Source organism: Pinus tabuliformis, chromosome 3_2 (assembly GCF_031772625.1).
Source record: "Pinus tabuliformis cultivar Carrire ecotype Pingquan chromosome 3_2, CPIR1, whole genome shotgun sequence".
Classification (NCBI taxonomy): domain Eukaryota; kingdom Viridiplantae; phylum Streptophyta; class Pinopsida; order Pinales; family Pinaceae; genus Pinus; species Pinus tabuliformis.
Genome location: NC_142302.1, coordinates 828,991,826 through 828,996,064, shown reverse-complemented (window position 1 = coordinate 828,996,064; position 4,239 = coordinate 828,991,826). Strand labels below are relative to the sequence as shown.

The 4,239-nt window shown below is 39.5% G+C and overlaps 1 long non-coding RNA gene across 1 annotated transcript; it reads left to right on the top strand.

Annotated features, from left to right (window-relative positions):
• The first annotated feature begins 3,080 nt into the window (after nt 1-3,080).
• Nucleotides 3,081-3,990, top strand: LOC149183235 (uncharacterized). Its single transcript, XR_016257675.1, has 3 exons — nt 3,081-3,572; nt 3,763-3,848; nt 3,941-3,990. It is a non-coding gene; the product is annotated as an uncharacterized LOC149183235 (long non-coding RNA).
• Nucleotides 3,991-4,239: the final 249 nt, after the last annotated feature.

Sequence of the window (4,239 nt, the reverse complement as noted above, 5' to 3'; positions counted from 1 at the left end):
TATAAGTCGCCAGCATAGACCCATCTTTGGACGTGTAGAAAATTGTGTCGCCATCTGTAGTGGAGTGGAATGGTCGCCTGAATAATCCATAGCTGACATCTGGACACGGCCGTACAGTCCATTCGTCTGTAGCGGAGCTGTAAACAAGAGCGTGCACCATATTCGATCTCAGTTCTCCCCACACCATCACTTTAAATTTGGCGGCGTCTACAACCAGGTGGATGGACACCGATGACTGCGCAGCTGTACTAGTTGTGGAGTTGTTCTGCTCGAGTTTTTTCTTCAAACACGATTGAAGCCAAAGGCGCGGGCTGACCTTTGTATCGAGCAGCTGTTGGAAGCGTCTCGTTAAGGGATTACGGACCACCAATTTTCCTTCAGTGCTTATGAAAAGCATAAGCCCATCGGCAGCTCCCAAGAGAAGCCAAGATGTAGTGAGATCCCCGTGATAGCTACCCTGGATATAATACCACTGGCTAGGGTTGTTGTTGACGAGGCAAACGTATCGTGTGTTCTGCATGTGGAGTAGTGATCTGCGATTTTCTGCTGCGAAGCATGTGATTTTCTGCTGCGAAGCATTTGATCCATTCTGCAGAGCCAAAAGACAAAGATCTGAGCTGTTAAAGTGATTTTCATGTGGACGTCTTATTCTTGAAGCACTTTGGCACCAGGTCCGGTGACAAACCCAGAGAGTCCAGCTGCTCCTGATATATCCCGAAACAGGAGACGACAGCGTCATAAGTGGGAAACTCGAAGACGGATGCATCTTTCAAATACTGAGCAAATCCTATGCCGAGCAAGCTCCGCAATGTCTGGCAGCAATCATTTTCATTAATCGCCGGTTTACAGGTAGACTGGTCCCACAGCACTCGGCGGACATAATCAAGGCTAAACGGACATTCGACACCAGCGCCCAAACTACAACTCCACAGCAATAGTTGCAGCAGAATGAGAAGAGCTTCCGCCCTCATTTTTGTCTATCCAAAACCAACCCCTACTGCTTACTCGCCAAGTATAGAAAACCGGACCGGTGCGATAGATTGTCAATCCAATAATGCACGGACTGATAATATGACCCGAAGCTACGGAATGGCTATTTCCCACAAATTGCCTGCGAAGCCAGCGGAACCAACCAACTTTGAATTTATATCTCATGACCCACCCAACTTTAATTTACATGCCAATAGCTGTCTCGGCTCTCATTTTTAACTTGAAAATTCTCCCAAATATGTATATTTACAGTTTTAATGTATGCGGTATAAATTATTAACTTCGTATGAAGTTCAGTTTTTATTAACTTGTGGGTTAAAATTTGGAACGAATTTTGGATGAGAGGAGTGTGAACAATTTAAAATATTTGACAAATGTTACCCATTTCCTTGTATCTTAGTTAAGGGAGTTAACACGTCAATATGCTTAATTGATTTAAGCTAGAGTGCACGAGAGGAGTAGTCAATCATAACATTGGGTTGTTGCGATAAGTTCAATTTAATTTATGATAGACTTTTTTTTAGTTTATTAAAAAGCTAATACAGTTTCTTAAATTTCTGGGAAGATGATATTGATTGACACGTTTTTTCCCGGAAAAGTAAGACAAACACCACCATAACGGTTGCATTGCATGGTTGCCACTTGTGGCTTTTCCTTTACTTACTCACATTCTAAGAGATACTTTCAATGTTGGTTATACAATTTTCTTAATGTCATGTTGCCTTCAGACAAACCGCAGCTCCCACTGGTTCAATCGCATCTCAGAACGATCTGTTAGCAAACATTTTTGCTATTCAATAACGCCATCGCCTGTCCTTCGCAAGCATTATGAGGTGTTTTACAAGAGAAAGAATAATAGATACAGAGCAGTGGTAGAAATTTCTCCATAAGATCACAGAATCTGAAGCATTGAAGTGACCCACAGTGAGGCCAAATTCACTAGTCCAGGAGGTTGAATTGCACAGGAAAAATATTAAAATTTATGAGCGCTAAGTTGGGGGTTTCTTTGGTGCCAATGGGTCAGTTAACAGGATGTGGTTCAAACTAAACCTTCCAGATTTCCACTACCAGCCGCAGATCTATTTACCATACTGGATGATGCAAGCGAAAAAACATTTCTATGTGCAGGTACAGCTTCATCTGTGCAGAAATTTGCATTTGGTGCAGAAACAAAGAAGGTTATTCTTGAGTTCCGGAACCTGGTTGCTTCGATGGGTTTCTTGGTTGAGCTGAGACTGGTAAGTTTGGATTGGTATTTGGTTTGTAACTTTGCAGATTTACTTCTACCATGAAGTAAATAACAATTACTTTTGTGTTGAAACTTCACTTTTTGGAGACTTGTATCTATTTGAAAGTCAAATAAATCCTGATATTAATGTTGTCTACTAGAAATCTATTCACTCTCTTGAATGCTGCCATACTGGGCAGGTAAATGCCTGGCTTGTTGACAAGGATGCAGAGGCTCTTCGCTGCCAAAAAATGCTTGTTGAGGAAGCTGTCTCGGCTCTCATTTTTAACTTGAAAATTCTCCCAAATATGTATATTTACAGTTTTAATGTATGCGGTATACATTATTAACTTCGTATGAAGTTCAGTTTTTATTAACTAACTTCGTATGAAGTTCAGTTTTTATTAACTTGTGGGTTAAAATTTGGAACGAATTTTGGATGAGAGGAGTGTGAACAATTTAAAATATTTAACAAATGTTACCCATTTCCTTGTATCTTAGTTAAGGGAGTTAACACGTCGATATGCTTAATTGATTTGCTTAATTGATTTAAGCTGGAGTGCACGAGAGGAGTAGTGCAATCATAACATTGGGTTGTTGCGATAAGTTCAATTTAATTTATGATAAACTTTTTTTTAGTTTATTAAAAAGTTAATACAGTTTCTTAAATTTCGGGGAAGATGATATTGATTGACACGTTTTTTTCCGGATAAGTAAGACAAACACCACCATAACGGTTGCATTGCATGGTTGCCACTTGTGGCTTTTCCTTCACTTACATTCTAAGAGATACTTTCAATGTTGGTTATACAATTTTCTTAATGTCATGTTGCCTTCAGACAAACCGCAGCTCCCACTGGTTCAATCGCATCTCAGAACGATCTGTTAGCAAACATTTTTGCTATTCAATAACGCCATCGCCTGTCTTTCGCAAGCATATGGTTATGAGGTGTTTTACAAGAGAAAAAATAATAGATACAGAGCAGTGGTAGAAATTTCTCCATAAGATCACAGAATCTGAAGCATTGAAGTGACCCACAGTGAGGCCAAATTCACTAGTCCAGGAGGTTGAATTGCACAGGAAAAATATTAAAATTTATGAGCGCTAAGTTGGGGGTTTCTTTGGTGCCAATGGCTCAGTTAACACGATGTGGTTCAAACTAAACCTTCCAGATTTCCACTACCAGCCGCAGATCTATTTACCATACTGGATGATGCAAGCGAAAAAACATTTCTATGTGCAGGTACAGCTTCATTTGTGCAGAAATTTGTATTTGGTGCAGAAACAAAGAAGGTTATTCTTGAGTTCAGGAACCTGGTTGCTTCCATGGGTTTCTTGGTTGAGCTGAGACTGGTAAGTTTGGATTGGTATTTGGTTTGTAACTTTGCAGATTTACTTCTACCATGAAGTAAATAATAATTACTTTTGTGTTGAAACTTCACTTTTTGGAGACTTGTATCTATTTGAAAGTCAAATAAATCCTGATATTAATGTTGTCTACTAGAAATCTATTCATTCTCTTGAATGCTGCCATACTGGGCAGGTAAATGCCTGGCTTGTTGACAAGGATGCAGAGGCTCTTCGCTGCCAAAAAATGCTTGTTGACGAAGAGGAAGCTGCTGAGAGAAAGTAATATGCCAAACATGCTTACATACATTGGTAAGATATATTTTCAATATTTGAATGTGTAAACCTCAGCTTTTTTGTTTTGTTTCCTTCAGGCGGGCAGAGCTTCTTGAAAGGAAACGCCTTAAGAAAGCGAAACTATAGGTAAGTAAATCTAAAAGGAAACTCATTTAAATGCTGTAGGAATTAAATGTAGATCCCAATTTTATTAAATATTAAAATTTAAAACTTCTTTCTTTCACAGCTGCTTACTGCTTCTACTAAGCCGTCTAGCAGATAAGCTGCTTACTGCTTCTACTAAGCCGTCTAGCGGATGAGATATGGGCTTGCTGAGAGGATATGAAAGGAGATAAAAGAATAATAATTCGGGAGATATACCTGAAGGTTTAGCGAA